At 43.6% G+C, this 9,878-nt stretch overlaps 1 non-coding gene across 1 annotated transcript; it reads left to right on the top strand.

Annotated features, from left to right (window-relative positions):
- The first annotated feature begins 799 nt into the window (after nt 1-799).
- LOC127526243 (U2 spliceosomal RNA) lies at nt 800-990 on the top strand. The gene has a single exon (XR_007933888.1). It is a non-coding gene; the product is annotated as a U2 spliceosomal RNA (small nuclear RNA).
- Nucleotides 991-9,878: the final 8,888 nt, after the last annotated feature.

Here is a 9,878-nt window from a genome sequence, read left to right as displayed (position 1 = left end):
CTCCCACTGTTATTTTAGTAATCCTTGGAATCATAAGCACATTAGCATCTTGAGATTTTATTGTGTGTTCTGGTTTCTAAGTAAGTTTGGAAAAGTAAGCCAGACCTTCCTTGGCCATTTAAGGCTTTATATGCTAAAAGTAGGATTTTGAAATCTGCCCTAAACTTAACTGGGAGCCAGTATGAGGATTTAAGAACTGGAGTTATGTCTTTGTATTTACTTGTTCTTGTAATAATTCTTGCAGCAGCATTTTGGATTAACTGGAAGGTGCATAAAAGAACAATTTGAACAACCACTGAACACCACACTGCACTAGCCAAACCTACTAGAAATAAATGCATGAGTTAATTTCACAGTGTCCCTCATATTTAGAAAACACCTTAATATCCTCACATTTTTAAAGATGGAAGAAACATGTTTTGGACAAGCTTGTAATTTGAGCTTGAAATGACATACTAAAGTCAAAAATAATGCCTAGATCTGTGTTTAAAGATAAGTAGTTTTCATCCATCCACTCCTTTAAATTTACTAACACAACTAATTAAAAACAAAATCTGAGAAACTTCATTTGGTCTAAAAGAAAGGTACAGTATAACTGTGTGTCATCTGCATACAAGTGAAAATTAACATCATGTTTTCTAATGATCAATCAGAGCATGTAAAGTAAAAACAGTAAAGGTCCCAGTACTGAGCCTTGTGGAACAACATATCTCACTTCCATGTATAATGATGGAGTACTGTCAGTACATTTCTGTACGTACTGGTATCGATTTGATAAATAAGAACTAAACCAGGCAAGAACACTTCTCGGCCTTTTGGCTAAGATCAAGTGTTGTATCTGTTCTTATCAAAGCGGAGAGCCGCTTGGTCTGCTATTTGGATCGTTGCATGCGATATTGATCCTTTTGACGGCAATTGAGCAGGTTGGCCGAGTACACCGCTCTCAAAGTCAGTAAGGAGGAACAATAGCTGTTTTTACGACTACCTAATCCTTAATTCTGAGTGGAAGTAGGTCGGCTGAGTCCACCACTTTTTGCAAAGTTAAAAGGATTTAAACCAAGAACTGTTTTAACAGCTCTCTCTATTAAGAGTGAAAAGAAGAAGAAAGAAGATTGAGGAGGCTCATTTGCATAGCCTCACACACCAAGAAGAGAGCCATCTTCCTGACGATTCATCTCTCAACTGCAGAGGACCTCCATCTCGAAGACAAAGAATGGATTCGACAACCCTGGCTCCAGTTCCTGCTCTGGTAAGGAAGACCTCCAAGAAGCTGGGTAGGGAGAAGGCGGCCATTCACAGCCTGGAAGAGTGCTCCTCGCCTGGCTCCTCTACTTCCCAGGCCGCAGCTCACCCGACTCCAGCCCGGAGGTTCCAGGAGGGCCCCCTGGCTCTGGAACCCTGGATGAAGCAGGCTGTGGTGCTGAGGCTTAAGGAGGTGGAGGGAAGGATCCCTGTAATGAGCACAGAGACCTTTGGGAGGAAGATGGTCATGGAGCAGGGATTCTCCAGAGCTGAAACCCTGAGCATCCAGTCATTCGCCGTGGGCCTCTTCTATGTCACGTTTGCCTCCATTGTGATCTGCAAACATTACTAGGAAATGGTCCAGAACATGGTGCTGGACTCCCCCTTTGCTCGATTTGTGAGAAACTGCCCCATTCAGAGAGAGGAAAGGAGAGTGACGATTGCCATGAGAAATCCTCATACACCTGTCAAGGACATCTCCACGTTCCTGATGCAAGTGCATTAATGATGTTGTCACTAAAACCAGTGTTTGCATATATCCTAACCAGAAACCCTGGGTAAATGGGGAGATTCGGGCTAAGCTCAAGGCGCGGACCTCTGCCTTTGGCTCAGGGAACTCTGATGCATACAAAGCAGCCAGATACGACCTCTGGAAGTCCATCAAGAAGGCCAAATGGGACTACAGGGACAAAGTGGAGTCAAGCTACCATAGCTCTGACACCAAGTGCCTGTGGAATGGACTGTGCTGCATCACTGACTATAAAAAGAAAAACACAGTCAATGTTCAGCCCACTGCATCTCTTGCAGACAAGCTCAACACCTTCTATGCTTGTTTTGATGCAGCCAACAAAGAACAGATGGTACATCCTCAAGGGGGCAGTGAGTCCGTCACTCTGATCCTTGAAACGTCTGATGTGAGAAGGTCCTTCAAAAAGGTCAATCCTCGCAAAGCTCCGGGACCAGATGGCATCCCTGGCCGTGCCGTCAGGGCATGTGCTGACCAGCTAGCAGGTGTGTTCACCAACATCTTCAATCTCTCCCTGAGGCAGTCAGTGGTCCCCACTTCCTTCAAGGCATCCACCATCATTCCTGTCCCAAAGAAACTGGTGGTCTCCTGTCTGAATGACTATCGCCCGGTTGCACCGATATCAGTCATTATGAAGTGCTTTGAGCGACAGGTCAAAGGTTACATCTGCTCCTCCATCCCCAACACGCTGGACCCTCTCCAATTTGCTTACAGAGCAAACAGATCTACAGAGAATGCTATTGCGCTAAGAATAAACACTGCCCTCACCCGCCTGGAAAGAGGAAATACATATGTAAGAATGCTGTTCATAGATTACAGCTCGGCATTCAACACCATCATCCCCTCAAAACTCATCTTGAAGCTTGATGACCTTGGGCTGGGGACGACCATCTGCAGATGGATTTTCTCTTTCCTCACAAACAGGCCTCAGGTGGTGAGAGTCGGCAAACACACGTCCTCATCACTCATTTTAAACACAGGAGCACCGCAGGGCTGTGTGCTTAGCCCCCTCTTGTGTTCCTTGTTCACCCACGACTGTGTTGCAAAACACGGCACAAACACCATCAAGTTTGCGGACGACACAACCATCATAGGCCTTATCACTGACAACGATGAGACGGCCTACAGCCAGGAGGTGATGGCACTGAGTAATTGGTGCCTGGATAACAACTTGTCTCTTAACGTCAGCAAAACCAAGGAGATGATCGTGGATTATCGGAAACAGCAAGGCAGAGAACACCAGGCCATCTACATCAGCGGTGTAGAAGTTGAAAGGCTTAACAGCTTCAAGTTCCTCGGAGTAAACATCACCGAGGATCTCTCGTAGACCCTTCACATAGACACTGGTCAGGAAAGCTCGCCAGCAGCTCTACTTCCTGAGGAGGCTGAGAAAGTTTGGTATGAATGCCAACATCACCTCAAACCACAGGAGTGTGGTCGAGAGTCTGCTGACGGGCTGCATTACCGTCTGGTATGGGAGCTGCTCTGCCAGCAGCCGGAAATCACTACAGAGAGTGGTGAAGGCAGCAGAGCACATCACGGGCAAGAGTCTCCCTGCCATTGAAGACATTTACCTCCATTGGTGCTTGCGTAAGACAAGCAGCATCATAAAGGACCACAGCCATCCAGCACGCCAGCTGTTCTCCTTGTAGTCCGAGCAGCCAGACTCCTGTATCGTCTGCCAGACAGTAACAAGACTTAAGAACAGTTTTTACTACCAGGCCATTCGACTCCTCAACAGCAACACCTGAACACCCACATACACTTACATTACACCTACATTGTACTACATCTACATTGCACTACTCACATACAAACTGTACCTGCACACACTTGGAATACTGACTGGAACATGCATCTGCACTTTATGGAATATGCATCTGTACTTTATAAAACATTATCTGTACAATAACTGTCATTTGTACCTGCTGCTCATTCAACTCATATTGCTGTATAACTTCTTTTAAAATGTATACACTTTATTTTATATTGCTAGTCTATTTTTAACTTGTAGTTTTTTTATAATTTTTTTTTTTTTTAATTTTTAGCTTTATTGGAACTAGGCTGAGTGACTTGTTCTTCTCATACACATATCATTATAATGTTGACCCTGTGTTAACCTATATATGACAAATAAAATAAACCTAAACCCAAAGTAATAGTGAGTAAAAGTACCTGATTGGAATATTTATGGATGGTCTAGTGTGAACTGCTTCTAGTGTTCTGGATATATCCAGAGGTAACTGTATAGTTAAATCAAAATTTTGTATTTAAAATTATTGACGAGGTAATCAATGGCTCAGATCCTGATTGGGGAGCTATTGTTAAAAAAAAATTATAAAAATCTTGTTGACAAATTTATAGATTTAATTAGAATTGTTATTTTGGATGATAGAGCAATCTTGAGAGGGTCAACAGACCACTATAAAAATTAGAATAAGGAATCCCGATTAAATAAGTTTTTTATACCTGAAATAGTGGACCAACGCATGCTGCAAGGCTATTATCCCCTACCCTAAACCCTAACCGAGGCTAGTGTCCTATTTCAGTGGAAGGAGGAATTATTTGGTCTCTGTTTTTTCATCTCTTTCGAGTGGATAGTGAATATGGAGCTAAAGGCCTAGGGGAGGAGGAGGTTAGTTATTGTGTTAATTGATTTTCCAAGCTAAATTGTTTTACATGTCTATTAGTTAAATAGGTAAATTCTGTAGAATTATAGCTGAGATTGAGATTAGGATGGAGTCCTATTGAGGAATCGGGTATGACAGATCACATTTGTAATGACTAAATTGAAGAAAAATTTGTTGATTTATGTCCAAAAAAGTGCCTATGTAATTAATTTAATTATAATCTTATTTATTTATGGGTTTATTGTTCTCCAATAGGTAATTATTTTTAAGTGATCACATGATGTGATTAAAACATCTGGTGTCACAGGGGATGGGTTTAAAAGCTGCCCTTTTGTCAGTTTCAGTTATTCCTCTGATGAAGGGACATCAAGCCCTGAAATGTTAGGGATTTTGCTAGTACATTCTTATTTTTCCTGGGAAAAGTTTTGGTTAAGTGATTTTAAAAGTTTTGTTACTTACCTGCAACTTTTTTGCCTTCTTTTTTTACTTGAATAAAATAAAAAAAAAATTAACAGTTTTTGATTAGATTAGAGACAAGTAAAATATTTCTGGTCTAATCTTATTTTCAATTTACAGGATCCTGTCTAAGTATTTTTTCATTTTTGCAGTGCACTTTTTTCATTTTTGCAATTTTTCAAATTCAGTTTATTTTTTTCACTAAAATTTTTTTTCACTATTTACATTTTTTCACACTATACAATTAAAAAGTTGCCTGTAATTTATTTTCTCATAAAATATTAAAAATACTTACCTGTAGTCCATCTGGGTCCTGTATCCAATCCTTGATTTTGGCCTGGTGAGTACAAAAAGAATTAACTTATAATTATCTGTTAATAAATTCATTTTCTTAGCTAAAAATTCCTATTTTTTCTGTGACATTGTTAGAAACTTAGATACTTAACTGTTTGAGAGTTGACGGTAGCTTATATTTTAATTTAGTAAATATCTGTCCTTTGTGTTTGTGGTGTTTTCTTCTGTTTTTCTTATAGCCAATATGACATCTATTAGGGTGGAGAAACGTTACTTCAGACTTCTCCAAGCAATCCATCACCTGGAGATTGCTGTGTCCACATCCACCTAAAAGGTATGGCCAAACAGGTACAGAGGTTATCTAATTTTATTAAACCCTCATCGCCCAATTCTGTAACTGCCTTAAAAATTAAATCTAATACAGACCCATGGTTACAAAATGTGCTCGGGGTATTGAAGGAACACTATGGGCAGGTCATACAGGACTTCTGTAAACAGTTGCCTGTGGCAGATGAATTGGCACAAGCTAAGGCCATATCCATGGCTAAAAGGAAATATAGAACAAAATTAACTGCATCGTCTCTTATTTCCTTTAGGCAACATATCTTCACTAGTTCTAAAAAACAAGGGGACTTGCCTCTTCCAAATGAGTGGAATGTCCTTCAGGGGTCTTCCTCCGATCTAAGGGAGGTCCATGTCTGGTGCCTCAAACTTCACAGGTGTCGTCTTCATTGGTTTCTGGTCCTCCGGATTTGGATAAACATCCCAGGACAAGGGAGGTAAAAAATAATCTTGGTCTCTCTTCTGTTTTTTCGACACCGATCCCGGTGAGTGGTCCTGTTGAAACACAATGTCCCTTATTTTCAGATTCGGTTGCCGTGGCTGGACAGTCTAACATACGGGCAGCCCAAATTGAGGAAAAAGTATTTGTAACATCTCAATTGGAAAAGAGAAATTTATCATCTAGTGGGGTAAGTATGATTAGTCTTTCCGATGAGTCATCTGAGGAGCAAATTGATGCTGATAACCCCACTATTAAAATTTGCCATTGTGATGATTGTCCTCCATGCCTGCTGACTTAGGCAGAGACATTAATTTTTATCTGACAGCACCTTTGCCAATTTCCAGGATAGGACTCGCTATAGTGTATATCTGGTTAATGTTCATAAAATGACACTGGCAGCACTGTTACGTCATCTTAATAAAAGTCCAGTGGTTTTGGGCATTAAGAGTGGTAGTTCTGGCTGGATATTGGGATGTGGTGCAGGCCTCAACTGGGGCAAAGGTCCAAATTGGACAAAGATATTCCCAATATTACGGAATGTCTTTCTCCATGCAGATATTTTTGGCACAGGTTCCTCTCAGTGTGGATTCAGTCTTGAACAGAAAATTGTTCCAACTCAATGAGCAGTTGTTAAGATGTGACATGACGAGAGATCCTCTCCCTGAGATTCAAATATTTTAGGGAGGTGGATCGCCTGGATCACTTAGGCTTGGCTTCTGCTCATGAATTGGTTAACTATTGGATTAATAAAACTTTGAACAGTGTGTGATGCATTGCAGGAAGGAAATATAGGACTTTTAGTGGTTAGTCTTTAGTGTTTTTTTTTTTCTTGTCTAACTCAAGTGTTAAGCCCTTTTTGGGAAAACCTTGTTTGTTGGAATTCTTTTCTTATAAATTCCTAAACTTAAAATTAGGTTTTCCAATAACTGATTAAGATTTTTATCAAGGACATAACTGAGATATACGTTTCTTTTTATTTGTACTATTAGAGGATCTTTACTTTTTTTTTCTAAATTTAACATTGGGTTTAAGGCCCTGATAGGATCTTGTTGGTGGGCTTGACTCAGTGGTTGTATGTTTATTCTTTTTTTCTGGCTTTAGAGGATCTATCCCTTGCCAAACTCTAAACTTAACCCCAGGGGGGTAAGGCCCTGATGTTAAGTCAGTGGACTGGGGCAACCACTTGGTGATTAACAAACACTCTTCTTTCTCCAAACTATTTAATGTTGTTGTGTTGTTAGGACAGATATAAATTTATAATGGGCAGAATAATTGGATATGAAATTAACAAAGTTTACGGTCTTAGTAATAGTGAGTAAAAGTACCTGATTGGAATATTTATGGATGGTCGTGTGAACTGCTTGTAGTGTTCTGAATATATCTAGTGGTAACCATTGTTAAATCAAAATTTGTATTTAAAATTGACGAGGTAATCAATGGCTCAGATCCTGATTGGGGAGCTATTGTTAAAAACAATTAAAATCTTGTTGACAAATTTATAGATTGGTTGTTTTGGATGATGATGATGAAGCAATCTTGAGAGGGTCAACAGACCACTGTAAAAATTAGAATAAGGAATCCTGATTAATTTTTTTTTTTTTGTTATGCCTGAAATAGTGGACCAACGCATGCTGCAAAGCTATTATCTCCTACCCTAAATCCTAACCTAAACCCCTCTCTATCCTCCCCTCCCCCACCACTGAGGCAGCTTCCCCCTTCCCTGCTGCTTTTAAGCCCTCAACTGACAACTGGAGGATTTTCCCCCCTCTTGTCACTCCTACAGTGAAACAGACAAGGAAGAGGAGGTCCAAACAGCCCAGAGAAGGAAGACGACAATGGAGCCCCCCTCTGAGCGCCCACAGCAAGACGAGGAGACCCAGATGGAAGAGAAGCTGTTCCTCGAAGCCGTTCTAAGCTTGCAGCCTGTCCACAACGACATGGACAACCTCGCACAGATCAACTGGCTGCTTCAGATCGAGGACCCTGGGGCTGGGAAACCCGAAATCCCACCTGACCAAGGCAACGACTAGGGGTGCCCAGCCCACACTAACCTTTTTTACTCCCCACAGATGGCTACTCTTTATTCTCCAACGTGTGTAGCATCAAGGACAAACTGAGGAGACAGATGGCAATGACCTTCCTGTCCGCTCAGAACCGTGATGTGTACATGCTGCAGGATCGTGCCCTCCCAACCGCCAGGAACTACTGCCACCTAGGCAAACAGTGGTTTCACGACCCTTCCTACTGGTCGGGAGGTGGTGACAACAAGGCAGTGGGGGTCGCCGTCCTTGTCAGGGGGGAACCGTCTCATGCTGGACACAGTCCGGGAGCTCGTCTACGTGTGTGGCCCCAACTTGCCACTTCCAGGGCGGTTGTGATGGCCAGAGACTTCAACTGTCCCCTGGAGGACGGGCGCAGCGCCAGCACATTCACCAGACTAGACACCACATCCAGACTGCTCAGGGAGATGGTGACTGAGGCTTCCCTGTTAGATGCGGCGGGCACTACCGGGACGGGCTCTGCCAACTACACCTGGAGCCAGCCAGACCCACTCCCTGATCAACTGTCTTCGTTTCCAGAGCAGTGAAAGCCGAGAAGTACACATTGGTCCCGTGCTTCTTCTCAGACCACAGGGCGGTTCACTTCCAGGGATCCCTCGGCCAAAACTTTCCGCATGGACCGGGGTCGTGGAAACTAAATTGTAGCCTTGCCTCCTGGAAAGGGAAGACATCCTGCAGGAGCTAAGGACCGCTAACGCCACTTCCAGAAGGTAAGCGATTGGTGGGAATTGGTCAAAATTAAACTTCGCAGATTCTTTCACGCCAAAGGAAGATGGCAGGCGTGCCAATGGCAAAGGGAATTCTGCAGACTGCAGAAGGAGCTGTGGTCCCTGCAAAAGTGGAGAACCTGCAGAAAGGTCAGAAGTGCAACTCCTTTTTCTTTAGGAAACTCCACTCCAACCATACGCCCGAGAGAACTGCGAGACGAGGGAGGTGTCATCAGGACGGGAAAGGAGACATTGATGGGAGTGATCCGGGACTACTATAGCGGCCTCTACTCCCCAAAGACGACCGTAGCAGACGCAACCGACCTGTTCCTAGCAGGTATAAACAAAACCGTGGATCCCGCACGTAAGTCTGCCTTGAATGCACTCTTGACACTGGGGGAGCTGCACTCTTCCGTCAGATCCTTCAGGGCCAGCAGGACCCCGGGCTGTGATGGACTACCAGCTGAACTGTACGTCACGCTGTGGGACCTCCTCGGCCCGGACCTGCTGGAGCTCTACCGGGAGATGCTGGCAGAGGACAATGCCTCCATCGTTGAGAGAAGGAATGATCATGATCTTGTACAAACAGAAGGGAGAGAGATGTGAGCTGAGAAATTGGCGCCCCATCACCCTCCTGAACATGGACTACAAGATCCTGGCCAAGGTAATGGCCAACCGGCTAAAATAGGTGATCAGACAGGTCATCCACCCAGACCAGACCTGCGGCATCCCTGGACGCAAGATTGCCGACAGCTTGGCCATGATCAGGGACTGTGTACACTAAATGAAGGAACACTGCATTACTGCGGCCTTGGTCAGCCTAGATCAAGAGAAAGCCTTCGACAGTGTCCCACGAGTTCATGATCGGGGTCCTGCGAGGTCTTGGAATGGATGACATGTTCTGCTCGTACATCAGCCTGATGTACCGAGACATCTCCAGCACGGTACTGGTGAACAGCTGGAAAATTGACTCCTTCCCAGTTCTGTCCGGGGTCAGACAAAGCTGCCCTCTCTCCTCTTCTGTCTGTTGTATAGAGCTCCTGGCGGAATGGATCAGAGGAAGACCGGAGATCGGAGGGATCACTGCACCGGGACCGGACAGGCGAGAGATCAGGTGCTCCCTCTACATGGACGACGTCACCGTGATCTGCAAGGACCAGAGATCGATGACAGCACTGG

Source organism: Erpetoichthys calabaricus, chromosome 1 (assembly GCF_900747795.2).
Source record: "Erpetoichthys calabaricus chromosome 1, fErpCal1.3, whole genome shotgun sequence".
Lineage (NCBI taxonomy): Eukaryota > Metazoa > Chordata > Cladistia > Polypteriformes > Polypteridae > Erpetoichthys > Erpetoichthys calabaricus.
This window is presented reverse-complemented; position numbering and strand designations above follow the sequence as displayed.